Source organism: Mobula birostris, chromosome 3 (assembly GCF_030028105.1).
Source record: "Mobula birostris isolate sMobBir1 chromosome 3, sMobBir1.hap1, whole genome shotgun sequence".
Lineage (NCBI taxonomy): Eukaryota > Metazoa > Chordata > Chondrichthyes > Myliobatiformes > Myliobatidae > Mobula > Mobula birostris.
In genome coordinates, this window is record NC_092372.1 from 107,149,520 (window position 1) to 107,164,804 (window position 15,285).

Genomic DNA, 15,285 nt, shown 5'->3' on the forward strand with positions numbered 1-15,285 from the left:
GGATTAGATTTTCCAAAATGCAACACCTTACACATATCCAAAAAACTCCATTCAGGATTCCTCAGCCCACTGACTCAGCTGATCAAGATTCTCCTATAAGTTTTGATAACCTTTGTCATTCTTCACTATGCCACTTATTACAGAGTTGGCTGCAACAACTATAATCAAAATGTATCAGGAAGCAGCAGGTATACAGGAAAAGAATGCACCTACAAGTGGAATCCAAGTAAGGGAAAATAATAAGTTAAAATTAAAGGCTCACAAGAATCAGAACAAGATTGATGAATCAGTGACATAAATAGAAAAATATGTTCATGATCTAGTGGATGTTGTGGAGATAATAGTTGCAAGGTGACCAAGACTGAAAGCAGATATTTTTAAAGAATAGGCATGAAGAAGAAGGAAGTGAGATAGGTTTGGTAACAAGAGATGAGATCACTGAAGTGGGGGAGAATAATATTGGCCCAGAAGCTCAAGCAAAATTCGGGTTGAGATAAAAAGATGAAAATCACTGGCAAGAGTAATATATATATGGTCCTTAACAGTAGCTATATTTATGATAGAATAAAAAAATCAAGAAATTACAGGAGTCTGTAAGAGAAATGGTGCAATAACACTGGGTGATTTTATTATAATCCAGAATGGTCAAACATTATAAACAGATTGACACCATTGTATTCAGCCAAATCTCAGAGTACAGGAAGGAGGTATAGAGCCTTGTGGGAAGGTGTTATAACGCAGCCTTTCTCACAACTTCAGCCAAACAAAAGAGATGGTCATTGTCTACTGGAAGGGGCAGTGCACATGTTTCTATCTACAGTCCTTGAGTTCTGAGGTACAAACTTTATGAAATGAGAAAAGATGAAAGGCAAACATGTCTCTTTCTGTTAAGGATAGTTAAAAGGAGACAATTAAGTAACACATTTGGGAGTTCTGGGTGACTCAGAGGAAATCAACAAGCGTTTTCTGGACATTGTGCTTGAGGAGAAACATGAGGATAGGTTGAGGATCTTTGGTGTTATATAACAACACTCTAGAGCAATTGATGTAGATTCTGGGTAAGTGATGCTATGAATTGGGCATAGAAGAATAAAAATTTGTTAATTAGTAACAGTTCATTCTGCCTTAAGAAAACATATTTTCATATGAGAAACCATAAGACAAAGGAGCAGAAGTAGGCCATTCAGCCCATCGAGTCTGCTCCGCCATTTTATCATGAGCTGATCCATTTTATCCTATTTAGACCCACTGCCCCGCCTTCTCACCATAACCTTTGATGCCCTGGCTACTCAGATACCTATCAATCTCTCCCTTAAATACACCCAATGACTTGGCCTCCACTGCTGCCCGTGGCAACAAATTCCATAGATTCACCACCCTCTGACTAAAAAAATTTTTTTCGCATTTCTGTTCTGAAAGGGCACCCTTCAGTCCTGAAGTCATGCCCTCTCGTACTAGACTCCCCCATCATGGGAAACAACTTTGCCACATCCCCTCTGTCCATGCCTTTTAACATTCGAAATGTTTCTATGAGGTCTCCCCTCATTCTTCTAAACTCCAAGGAATACAGTCCAAGAGCGGACAAACGTTCCTCATATGTTAACCCTCTCATTCCTGGAATCATTCTAGTGAATCTTCTCTGTACCCTCTCCAACGTCAGCACATCCTTTCTTAAATAAGGAGACCAAAACTGCCCACAGTACTCCAAGTGAAGTCTCACCAGCACCTTATAGAGCCTCAACATCACATCCCTGCTCCTATACTCTATTCCTCTAGAAATGAATGCCAACATTGCATTCGCCTTCTTCACTACTGACTCAACCTGGAGGTTAACTTTAAGGGATTCCTGTACGAGGACTCCCAAGTCCCGTTGCATCTCAGAACTTTGAATTCTTTCCCCATTTAAATAATAGTCTGCCCATTTAGTTTTTCTGCCAAAGTGCATAACCATACACTTTCCAACATTGTACTTCATTTGCCACTTCTCTGCCCATTCTTCCAACCTATCCAAGTCTCTCTGCAGACTCTCCGTTTCCTCAGCACTACCGGCCCCTCCACTTATCTTCGTATTGTCAGCAAACTTAGCCACAAAGCCATCTATTCCATAATCCAAATCGTTGATGTACAATGTAAAAAGAAGCGGCCCCAACACTGATCCCTGTGGAACACCACTGGTAGCCGGCAGCCAACCAGAATAGGATCCCTTTATTTCCACTCTCTGTTTCCTGCCAATCAGCCAATGCTCTATCCACGTATGTAACTTTCCTGTAATTCCATGGGCTCTTATCTTGTTAAGCAGCCTCATGTGTGGCACCTTGTCAAAGGCCTTCTGAAAATCCAAATATACAACATCCACTGCATCTCCTTTGTCTAGCCTACTGGTAATTTCCTCAAAAAATGGTGATAGGTTTGTCAGGCAGGATTTTCCTTTAAGGAATCCATGCTGAGTTCTGCCTATCTTGTCATATGCCTCCAGGTACTCCGTAACCTCATCCTTGACAATCGACTCCAACAACTTCCCAACCACCGACGTCAAGCTAACAGGTCTATAATTTCCTTTTTGCTTCCTTGCCCCCTTCTTAAATAGCGGAGTGACATTTGCAATCTTCCAGTCTTCCGGAACCATGCCAGAATCTATCGACTTTTGAAAGATCATCGCTAATGCCTTCAGTGAAGACTGATGCAAAATACTTGTTCAGTTCCTCTGCCATCTCCTCATCTCCCATTACAATTTCTCCAGTATCATTTTCTATCGGTCCTATATCTACTTTCAGGCGGTGAAAAAGGCGAATGGTATGCTGGCATTTATAACGAGAAGATTCGAGTACAGGAGCAGGGAGGTACTACTGCAGTTGTACAAGGCCTTGGTGAGCCCACACCTGGAGTATTGTGTGAGTTTTGGTCCCCTAATCTGAGGAAAGACATCCTTGCCATAGAGGGAGTACAAAGAAGGTTCACCAGATTGATTCCTGGGATGGCAGGACTTTCATATGAAGAAAGACTGGATGAACTGGGCTTGTACTCGTTGGAACTTAGAAGATTGAGGGGGGATCTGATTGAAACGTATAAGATCCTAAAGGGATTGGACAGGCTAGATGCAGGAAGATTATTCCCGATGTTGGGGAAGTCCAGAACGAGGGGCCACAGTTTGAGGATAGAGGGGAAGCCTTTTATGATCGAGATTAGGAAAAACTTCTTCACACAGAGAGTGGTGAATCTGTGGAATTCTCTGCCACAGGAAACAGTTGAGGCCAGTTCATTGGCTATATTTAAGAGGGAGTTAGATATGGCCCTTGTGGCTACGGGGGTCGGGGGTATGGAGGGAAGGCTGGGGCGGGGTTCTGAGTTGGATGATCAGCCATGATCATAATGAATGGCGGTGCAGGCTCGAAGGGCCGAATGGCCTACTCCTGCACCTATTTTCTATGTTTCTATGTTTACTCTCACCTGTCTTTTACTCTTTATATACTTGAAAAAGCTTTTAGTATCCTCTTTGATATTATTTGCTAGTTTCCTTTCATAGTTAATCTTTTCTCTCTTAATGACCTTCTTGGTTTCCTTTTGTAAGCTTTTAAAAACTTCCCAATCCTCTGTCTTCCCACTAATTTTTGCTTCCTTGTATGCCCTCTCCTTTGCTTTAACTTTGGCTTTGACTTCTCTTGTCAACCATGGTTGCCATCCTTTTTCCACTCGAAAAGTTCTTCTTTTTTGGAATATACCCGTCTTGCACATTCCTCATTTCTCGCATAAACTCCAGCCACTGCTGCTCTGCTGTCTTTCCCGCCAGTGTCTCTTTCCAGTCAACTTTGCCCAGTTCCTCTCTCATGCCACTGTAGTTTCCTTTACTCCACTGAAACACCGACACATCAGATTTCGGCTTCTCTTTTTCTAATTTTACAGTGAACTCAATCATGTTATGATCACTGCCTCCTAAGGGTTCTTTCACCTCAATCTCTCCAATCACCTCCAGTTCATTACACAATACCCAATCCAGTACAGCCGATCCCCTAGTGGGCTCAACAACAATCTGTTCTAAAAAGCCACCTCGCAGACATTCTCCAAATTCTCTCTCTTGAGATCCAGTGCCGACCTGATTTTTCCAATCTACTTGCATGTTAAAATCCCCCACAATTATCATAACACTGCCCTTCTGACAAGCCTTTCTATTCCAGTTGTAATTTGTAGTCCACATCCCTGCAGCTGTTTGGAGGCCTATAAATAACTGCCACCAGGGTCCTTTTACCCCTGCTATTCCTTAGCTCAACCCATAAAGATTCTGCACCTTCCGATCCTATATCACCTCTTTCTAATGATTTAATATCATTTCTTACCAATAAAGCCACACCTCCCCCTCTGCCTACCTTCCTATCCTTCCGATACACCGTGTATCCTTGGACGTTCAGCTCTCAGAGACATGCATCCTTTAGCCAGGTCTCAGTGATGGCCACAATATCATACCTGCCAATCTGTAGCTGTACAACAAGATCATCCACCTTATTTCTTATGCTGCGTGCATTTAAGTACAACACCTTAAGACCAGTATTTGATACTTTTTGCTTTGATTTCACTGCAACTTTATTGCACTGCAACTCATCCCAATGGCTACACATTTGCCCCATCACCTGCCTGTCTTTCCTGACATCTTTACTGCTCACTATCTTAGATTTATCTCTGTTTTCCCCTTCCTCGGCTCTATCATTCCGGTTCCCATCCCCCTGCCAAATTAGTTTAAACCCTCCCTAACAGCTCTATTAAACTTTCCTGCCAGGATATTGGTCCCCTTCGGGGTCAGGTGTAACCTGTCCTTTTTGAACAGGTCATACTTCCCCCAGAAGAGATCCCAATTATCCAAGAATCTGAAGCCCTGCCCCCTACACCAGTCTCTCAGCCAGGCATTCATCTGCCTGATCCGACTACTCTTGCCCTCGCTAGCATGTGGCACAGGTAGCAATCCCGAGATTACTACCCTGGAGGTCCTGCTTCTCAGCTTCCTTCCTAACTCCTGGAAATCTCTCTTCAGGACCTCCTCCTTTGTCCTATCTATGTCATTGGTACCAACATGTACCAAGACAACTGGCTGCTCACCCTCCCCCTTTAGAATATTAAGGACCCGATCCGAGACATCCCGTACCCTGGCACCTGGGAGGCAACACACCATGCGGGTATCTCTGTCAAGAGAATATTGGGGAAAATCAGTCAGTGTGACAAACGTGTTTTGAAAGTCTTAGAAACTCATGCTCAGCTACCAGAAAACAGGCTGAAGGACCGCAGGACATCTCTCATACTGTCATATCTCAATCCATGCAACAACTTTATCATTGTCGTATCCAACACCAGAAATATCCTGGGGCCACCACTGACCAGAAACTTGACTGAAAAAGACACAAAAATGCAAAGGCTATGTGGATGGGTAAGACGCACACAATGTTGGAGGAACTCAGCAGGCCAGGCAACATCTGTGGAAAAGAGTAAACTGTCAATGTTTTGGGCTGAGACCCTTTAGCAGGACTGTCTACATGACCTGTTGAGTTCCTCCAGCTTTTTGACTGTGTTGTTTTGGATTTCTAGCATCTGCAAATTTTCTTGTGTTTGTGGTGCACAAGTAAGCTATTGGGTATCCTTTGGTAGTAATGTATTTCCCAACTTCCCAGAATATCCAACATATAAAGCACAGGTCAGCACTGTGATTCAATATCTTTTGTTTGCCTATTCAACTCTAGCACTTTTGAACAAGATCAATGTTGTCCTGGATAGAAACAGTGGGTATGACTGTCAATCCATCCATCGTTTTAAACATTCACCTGCTCCAATACTGGCCTGCTATAGCTGTTGTGTATACTACATTTAGAATTTTCTTTGGTCACTTGTCAAGTCTTCTGAAATCATCTTCAAACACTCAACATTGGTTGCTTTGATGTATAAGTTCCATTGGTGCTCAGGAACACTGCCAAATCCTCTTTGATATACACATCATGAAACAGTACTGTTTCCTTACTGCAGGGCCAAAATGCTGGAGCACATGCAGGCTCCTAACAGTCTCTACCCAGCGAACAGGAATCACCTGCTACTTGTTTCCAACTCATTACCTGCGCCCTATTTAAACTCGAATCTCATCCGTAATTTTTGTTCGCTCAACAAGTCAGCTAGATTCAACCAGTTGCCTCTAGCAATCAGTTAGTTTGATAACTTGTATGAATAATCTGATCTCTCTTGTTTTGTATTCCCTCGTGGTCGGTGATTTTTCAGTTGATTATTAATGATGGCTCACTGCTAAATTGTCTCCGTTGCATTTCCTGACAGGATGAGTGAACCAGCCATTGACCCAGCAGTGTTTGCTCACCAAAAAGAAGCTGTCTCCAGCGCCGGTACAAGATCCAGAAGTAGCAGGAAGCCATTGACCATCTGCCTGACGTTGTCAACTAACTCTCCATTACAGCAACCCTGCAACAGTCAACCACCTCCCTCAGAGCACTGGATTCTGGTGCCCGAATGCTTCAGTGGATATCCAGTCCAATTCCACAAACTCCTGTCCCATTACATCTTGCATTTCGAGCTCCAGCTGTCTCTGCATTCTACAAATCGAGGGAAGATTGCCGATTGATAATAAAGCAGATTTTATAATCAAAGTATCCATACATTATACAGCCCTGAGATTCGTTTGCTTAACAGGCAGCCACAAAACAAGAAACTCGAAAGAACCAATTAAAAAAAGACCAACACCTAATATGGAGAGAGAGAAAAAATCAAATCGAATCAATAAAGCAAGCATAAACATTCAGATGTAATTGAGTCCGTAGCCCAAATCTGAGAGCAGCCAGAGAGAGCCCACAGTCCCTGCACAGTCTCAGTCCATCACAGTGTGAGTCCATAGTCTCAGTCTCAGTCTCAGACCGTCACAGAGTGAGTCCATAGTTGCAGTCTCAGACTCAGTCTGTCACAGAGTGAGTCCATAGTCTCAGTTTCAGTCTCAGTCTGTCACAGAGTGAGTCCATAGTCTCAGGTTCAGTCTGTTACAGAGTGAGTCCATAGTCTCAGTCTCAGTCCATCACAGAATGAGTTCATAGTCTCAGTCACAGTCTCAGACCATCACAGAGTGAGTCCACAGTCTCAGTATCAGTCTTAGTCTCAGTCTCAGTCTCAGCTTCAGTCTGTCACAGAGTGAGCCCATAGTCTCAGTCTCAGTCCTAGTCCGTCACAGAGTGAGTCAATATTCTCAGTCTCAGTCCATAACAGAGTGAGTCCATAGACTCAGTCTGAGTCTTAGTCCATCACAGAGTGAGCCCATTGTCTCATTCTCAGTCTCATCCCTCACAGAGTGAGTCTATCGTCTCAGTCTCGGTGTCAGCCCGTCACAGAGTGAGTCCATAGTGTCAGGGTCCAGTCCGTGAAGTCCGCATTCTGGTTCACGGTCCGGTCCGTAGACTCAGGACTCTGGGTCTTCCAGCTATCCTCTGTTTTGGTTGAGTTAATCATAGGCACCTGATTCCCATCTGGCTGCTTGGAATATAAGTGGCCTTGGGGTTGAGTGTGGGCTGCTGGTTTGTCTCGTCAGTTCCCCTGGGAGCAACCTGCCGGTGGAAGGTTAGAGTGGCCACTTGCCATCTTTAGGCTGTGTTGGAGAACCATCACTTCATGGAGCCTTGCTGTCGGTAGTTGGAGCTGTCTTTGCGGTATGGATTCGACTGTTTCCAGGGCCAGCTGAGTGGCTGCCAGCTGCTCCAAGCTAGGGAGGGATTCGGCTGTGTCCGTAGCCAGTTGAGGTTGCTGGCCAATCTGCGACTCGGAGCAACCCTGATGCAGAGATGGAACTGTCTGTCGTTCTTCAGTGTTTGTCTCTTCTTGTCCTCACCTCAGTGGGGTAAGTCAGGCCATTCAGCCGTTGCACTGCAGGGGGTCCTGTCTTTTCTTGTCTTTGCCTCTGTTGCGTAAGTCCGGCCGTTCTGCCATTACTCGACAGATGGACCTGTCCCACCGTGGTGTGGAGATAAAGTTGAGTCCCAGCTTCTCTGAGGAGAAGTCCCGGCTCTATGTCTATGTACTGTCTAGTCTCATGTTACTATCATGTTAAAGATGAGTCCCAGCTTTTTGAAGGCTAGGTCCCGGCTCTATGTTGATATACAGTTCCCAGTCTGTCTCCGAGCTCCAGCCTCCGAGTGATCAGCCTCCGCATTCCAAGACCCCAGCTCCCAGCCTGAAGCCTCAAGACCCAAGACCCCAGCCTGACTCAAAGCTCAAGCCTCAAGATCAAGATCCCAGCCTCAAGCCTCAAGACCAAAACCCCAGCCTCTAGCCTCCAGCCTCAAGACCAAGACCCCAGCCCCCAGCCTCCAGCCTCTAGCCTCAAGACCTAGACCCCAGCCACATCCAGTCCTGTAATCATGTCATCTCCTTGCCTGGTTCTGGAGCCCAAGCACAAGGCAAGGCCCAGGTTCTGGGTCATTGTCCAGTCTCTGGCTCGGAGACCAAACCCATGCTCCTAGTGCATTGTTCCTTGTCCGGGTTCCCTGTCTTGTCCACGTCAGCCCAAGTCTGCATTCTTTTCCCTGCTCCTTGTCTGTTTCCCAACACATCCCTACTCTAGTCAAGTCCTGTTCCTAGTACTTCAGAGTCTTTGTCTAGCATTTGGGTCCGCCACCAGCACCCCCAATTGTGGCACACAGTCTCAGTCTGTCTCAGTCCATCACAGAGTGAGTCCATAGTCTCAGTCTCAGTGTCAGTCTATCACAGAGTGATTCTGTATTCTCAGTCTCAGTCCGTCACAGAGTGAGCCCATCGTCTCAGTCTCAGTCTCAGAGTCAGTCCGTCACAGAGTGAATCCATAGTGTCATGGTCTGGTCCATGAAGTCCACCTTCTGGTTCACGGCCCTATCCATAGATTCAGTACTCCGGGTCTTCCAGCTGTCCTTTGTTTTGGTTGGGTTAATCATAGGCACCTGATTCCCAACTTGCGGCGTGGACTAAAGTGGCCTTGGAGTCGAGTGTGGGCTGCAGGTTTGTCTTGTCAGTTTCCCTGGGAGCAACCTGCTGGAGGAAGGCTAGAGTGGCCACTTGCCATCTTTAGGCCATGTTGGAGATCCATTGCTTCATGGAGCCTTGCTGTCAGTAGTCGGAGCTGTCTTTGAAGTATGGATTCGGCTGTTTCCCGGGTCAGCTGAGTGGCTGCTAGCCACTCCGAGCTAGGTAGCGATTCGATTGTTTCCGTAGCCAGCTGAGGTTGCTGGCCGAACCACGACTCGGAGCAACCCCGATAAAGGGATGGAACTGTCTGTCGTTCTTCGGTGTTTGCCTCTTCTTGTCCTCACCTCTGTGAGGTAAGTCGGGCCATTCTGCCGTTGCCCTGTGGGGGGACCTGTCTTGTCTTGTCTTTGCCTCCGTTGGGTAAGTCCAGCCGCTCTGCTGTTACCGGACAGATGCACCTGTCCCGCTGTGGTGTGGAGATAAAGTTGAGTCCCAGCTTCTCTAAGGATAAGTCCCGACTCTATGTCTATGTACTGTCCAGTCTCATGTTAGTATCGTGTTAAAGATGAGTCCCAGCTTTTCAAAGGATAAGTCCCGGCTCTATGTTGATGCACAGTTCCCAGTCTGTCTCCGAGCTCCAGCCTCCGAGTAATCAGCCTCCATATCCCAGCCTGTAACCAGCCTCTGAGTTATCAGCCTCCATATCCCAGCCTGTAACCTCAAGACCCAAGACCCCAGCCTGACTCCAAGCTCAAGCCTCAAGATCAAGATAACAGCCTCAAGCCTCAAGACCAAAACCCCAGCCTCAAGCCTCAAGACCAAGACCCCATCCTCAAGCCTCAAGACCAAGATCCCAGCCTCAAGCTTCAAGACCAAGACTCCAGCCTCCAGCCCCAGGACCAAGACCCCAGCCTCCAGCCTCAAGACCAAGACCCCAGCCTCAAGTCAATAGACCCCAGTCACGTCCTGCCCTGTAGTCATGTCATGTCCTTGCCTGGTTCTGGAGCCCAGCACAAGGCAAAACAGAGGTTCTGGGTCCTTGTCCGGTCTCTGGTTCGGAGCCCAAGCCAATGCCCCTAGTGCATTGTTCCTTGTCCGGGTTCCCTGTCTTGTTCATGTCCTAGCCCAAGTCTGCATTCTTGTCCCTGCTCCTTGTCTGTTTCTTCACACGTCCCTAATCTAGTCAACTCCTGTTCATAGTACTTCACGGTCTGTGTCTTGCATTTGGGTCTGCCACCAGCACCCCCGATTGTGACACACAGTCTCAGTCTCAGTCTTTGTCCATCACAAAGTGATTCCATAGTCTCAGTCTCAGTTTCAGTCCATCACAGAGTGAGCCTGTAGTTTGTCTCAGTCCATCACAGAGTGATTCCATAGTTTCAGTCTCAGTCCGTCACAGAGTGATTCCATAGTTTCAGTCTCAGTCCGTCACAGAGTGAATTCATAGTCTCTATCTCTGACTGTCACAGAGTGAGTCCATAGTCACAGTCTCAGACTCAGCCCATAACAGAGTGAGTCCGTAGTCTCCATCTCAATCTCAGTCTCAGTCTCAGACCATCACAGAGTGAGTTCATAGTCTCAGTGTCAGTCTCTGACCGTCACAGAGTGAGTCCATAGTCTCAGTGTCAGTCCGTCACAGAGTGAGCCTATAGTCTCAGTCTCAGTCCGTCACTTGAGTGAACCCATAGTATCAGTCCCAGTCTCAGTCTATCACAGAGTGAGTACATAGTCACGTTCTCAGTCTCAGTCTGTCACAGATTGAGTCCATCATCTCAGTCTCAGTCCATCACAGAGTGAGTCCATAGCCTCAGTCTCAGTCTCAGTCTTGGTCAGTCACAGACTGAGTCCATAGTCTCATTCTCAGTCCGTCACATTGCGAGCCCATAGTCTCAGTCTCAGTATAGTCCATGACAGAGAGAGTCCATCGTCTCAGTCTCAGTCTCACTGTATCACACAGTGAGTCCAGAGTCTTAGTCTCCGTCGCAGTCCATCACAGAGTGAGACCTGAGTCTCAGTCTCAGACCGTCACAGAGTGAGTCGATAGTCTGTCTCAGTCTCAGTCCATCACAGAGTGAGACCATATTCTCAGTCTCAGTCAATCACAGAGTAAGTCCATAGTCACATTCTCAGTCTCAGTCCGTCACAGAGTGAGTACATAGTCTCAGTCTCAGTCTCAGTCTCATCCATTACAGAGTATGTCCATAATTTCAGTCTCAGTACCAGTCTATCACAGCGTGAGTCCATAGTCTCAGTCTCAGTCCATCACGGAGTGAGTCCATAGTCTCACTCTCAGTCTCAGTCCATCACAGAGTGAGCACATCGCCTCAGTCTCAGTCCATCACAGAGTGAATTCATAGTCGCAGTCTCAGACTCAGTCCATAACAGAATGAGTCTGTAGTCTCCGTCTCAATCTCAGTCTCAGTCTCAGACCATCACAGAGTGAGTCCATAGTCTCAGTGTCAGTCCATCACAGAGTGAGTCCATAGTCTTAGTCTCAGTTTCAGTCCATCACTGAGTGAACCCATAGTGTTTGTCTCAGTCTCAGTCCATCACAGAGTGAGCCCGTAGTATCAGTCTCAGTCTCATCCATCACAGAGTATGTCCATAATTTCAGTCTCAGTATCAAGTCTATCACAGAGTGAGTCCAGATTCTCAGTCTCAGACCGTCACAGAGTGAGCCCATACTCTCAGTCCGTCACAGAGTGAGTCCATAGTCTCAGTCTCAGTCTCATCCCACAGAGTGAGTCCGTAGTCTCAGTCTCAGTATAGTCCGTGACAGAGAGAGTCCATCATCTCATTCTCAGTCACACTCTATCACACATTGTCCAGAATCTTATTCCCCATCTCAGTCCATCACATAGTGAGACCAGAGTCTCAGTCTCCACCTCAGACCATCACAGAGTGAGTCCAGAGTCTCAGTCCCAGTCTCATCTGTCACAGACTTAGCCCATAGTCTGTCTCAGTCTCAGTCCATCACAGAGTGAGCCCATAGTCTCAGTCTCAGTCTCATCCATCACAGAGTGAGTCCATAGTCTCAGTCTCAGTCTCACTCTATCACACATTGAGTCCAGAGTCTTAGTCTCCGTCTCAGTCCATCACAGAGTGAGACCAGAGTCTCAGTGTCTGACCATCACAGAGTGAGTCCAGAGTCTCAGTTTCAGTCTCAGCCTGTCACAGAGTTAGTCCATAGTCTCAGTCTCAGTCCATCACAGAGTGAGTCCATCATTTCAGTCTCAGTCTCAGTTTGTCACAGACTGTCCATAGTCTCAATCTCAGTTTCACTCTATCACACTGAGTCTTACTCTCCATCTCAGTCCATCACAGAGTGAGACCAGATTCTCAGTCTCCATCTCAGACCATCACAGAGTGAGTCCAGAGTAGTTTCCTTCTCAGTCCGTCACTGAGTGAGTCCATAGTCTGACTCAGTCTCAGATCGTAACAGAGTGAGTCTGTAGTCTCCGTCTCAATCTCAGACTCAGGCTCAGTCTTAATTCATCACAGACTGAGTCCACAGTCTCAGTCTCAGTGCATCACGGAGTATGTCAATCGTCTCAGTCTCAGTCTCAATCTGTCACAGAGTGAGTCCATCGTCTCAGTCGCAGTTTCAGTCTGTCACTGAGTGAACCCATAGTCTCAGTCTCAATCTGTCACAGCGTGAGGCCATCGTCTCAGACCATCACAGAGTGAGTCCACAGTCTGAGTCTCAGTCTCAGTCTCAGTCTCAGTTTCAGACCATCACAGAGTGAGACCATAGTCTCAGTCTCAGTCTATCAAAGAGTGAGTCCATTGTCTCTGTCTCAGTCTCAGTCCATCACAGAGTGAGTCCACAGTTTCAGTCTCAGTCTCAGTTCGTCACAGAGTGAGTCCATAATCTCAGTATCACTGTCCATCACAGAGTGAGTCCATAATCCCAGTCTCCGTATCAGTCTGTCACAGAGTGAGTCCATGGTCTCAGTTTCAGTCTCAGACTGTCACAGAGTGAGTCCTTATTCTCAGTCTCATCCGTCACAGTGAGCCCATAGTCTCAGTCTCATTCTCAGTCTCAGTCCATCACAGAGTTTGTCCAGAATCTCAGTTTCAGTCTCAGACTGTCACAGAGTGAGTCCTTATTCTCAGTCTCAGTCCATCACAGAGTGAGCCCATAGTCTCAGTCTCAGTCTCAGTTTCAGACCATCACGGAGTGAGTCCAGAATCTCAGTTTCAGTCTCAGTCCATCACAGAGTGAGTCCATCATCTCAGTTTCAGTCTCAGTCTATCAAAGGTGAGTCCATTGTCTCTGTCTCAGTCTCAGTCCATCACAGAGTGAGTCCATAGTTTCACTCTCAGTCTCAGTTCGTCACAGAGTGAGTCCATAGGTTCAGTCTCAGCCTCAGTCCGTCACAGAGTGAGTCCATAATCTCAGTCTCAGACTCAGCCTCAGTCACTGAGTGAACCTATAGTCTCAGTCTCAATCGGTCACAGCGTGAGTCCATCATCACAGTCTCAGTCTCAGGCAATCACAGAGTGAGACCATAGTCTCAGTCTCAGACTGTCACAGAGCGTGTCGTTATTCTCAGTCTTAGTCCACCTTAGAGTGAGTCCATAGTCTCAGTTTCAGTCTCAGACCGTCACCCAGTGAGTCCATAGTCTCAGTTTCAGTCTCAGTTCGTCACAGACTGAATCCATAGACTCACTCTCAGTCTGCCACAGGGTGTGTCCATAGTCTTAGACTCTGTCTCAGACCGTCACAGAGTGAGCCCACTGTCTCATCTCATTCTCAGTCTCAGTCCATCACAGAGTGAGTCCATCGTCTCAGTCTCAGTCTCAGACCATCACAGAGTGAGTCCATAGTCTCAGTCTCAGCCTCAGTCTCAGTTCATCACAGAGTGAGTCCATATTCTCAGTCTCAGTCTCATCCATCACAGAGTGAGTCCATAGTCTCAGTCTCAGTCTCACTCTATCACACATTGAGTCGAGAGTCTTAGTCTCCGTCTCAGTCCATCACAGAGTGAGACCAGAGTCTAGTGTCTGACCGTCACAGAGTGAGTCCAGAGTCTCAGTTTCAGTCTCAGCCTGTCACAGAGTTAGTCCATAGTCTCAGTCTCAGTCTCAGTCCATCACAGAGTGAGACCAGAGTCTCAGTCTCCGTCTCAGACCATCACAGAGTGAGTCCAGAGTAGTTTCCTTCTCAGTCCGTCACCGACTGAATCCATAGTCTGACTCTCAGTCTCAGACTGTAACAGAGTGAGTCCGTAGTCTCCGTCTCAATCTCAGACTCAGGCTCAGTCTTAATCCATCACAGACTGAGTCCACAGTCTCAGTCTCAGTACATCACGGAATGAGTCAATCGTCTCAGTCTCAGGCTCAATCTTTCACAGAGTGAGGCCATCGTCTCAGTCGCAGTCTCAGACTGTCACAGAGTGAGTCCATAGTCTGAGTCTCAGTCAATCACAGAATGAGTCCAGAGTCTCAGTTTCAGTCTCAATCCGTCACAGAGTTAGTCCATAGTCTCAGTCTCTGTCTCAGTCTGTCACAGTGTGAGTCCATACTCTCAGTCTCAGTCCATCTCAGAGTGAATCCATTGTCTCAGTCTCAGTCTCAGTCACAGTCCATCACACAGTGAAGCCATCATCTTTGTCTCAGTGTCAGTCGGTCACAGAGTGAGCCCATTGTCTCAGTCTCAGTCTCATGCATCACAGAGTCACTCCATATTCTCAGCCTCAATATCCATCTATCACAGAGTGAATTCATAGTCTCAGTCTCAGTCACAGTCCATCACAGAGAGAGCCAACAGTCGCAGTCTCAGTTCGTCACGGAGTGAGTCCATAGTCGCAGTCTCAGTCTCAGTCCGTAACAGAGTGAGTCTGCAGTCTCCATCTCAATCTAAGTTTTAGTCTTAGTCCGTCACAGAGTGAGTCCATATTCTTAGTCTCAGACCGTCACAGAGTGAGCCCATAGTCTCAGCGTCAGTTTAGTCCTCACTGAGTGAACCCATAGTGTTTGTCTCAGTCTCAGTCCATCACAAAGTGAGTACATTGTCTCAGTCTCAGTATCAGTCTATCACAGAGTATGTCCATAGTTTCAGTCTCAGTATCAGTCTATCACAGAGTGAATCCATATTCTCAGTCTCAGTCCGTCACAGAGTGAGTCCATAGTCTCAGTCTCAGTCTCAGTTCATCACAGAATGAATTAGAACATAGAACATAGAATAGTACAGCACAGTACAGGCCCTTCGGCCCACAATGTTGTGCCGACCCTCAAACCCTGTCTCCCATATAAGCCCCTACCTTAGATTCCTCCATATACCTGTCTAGTAGTCTCTTAAACTTCACTAGTGTATCTGCCTCC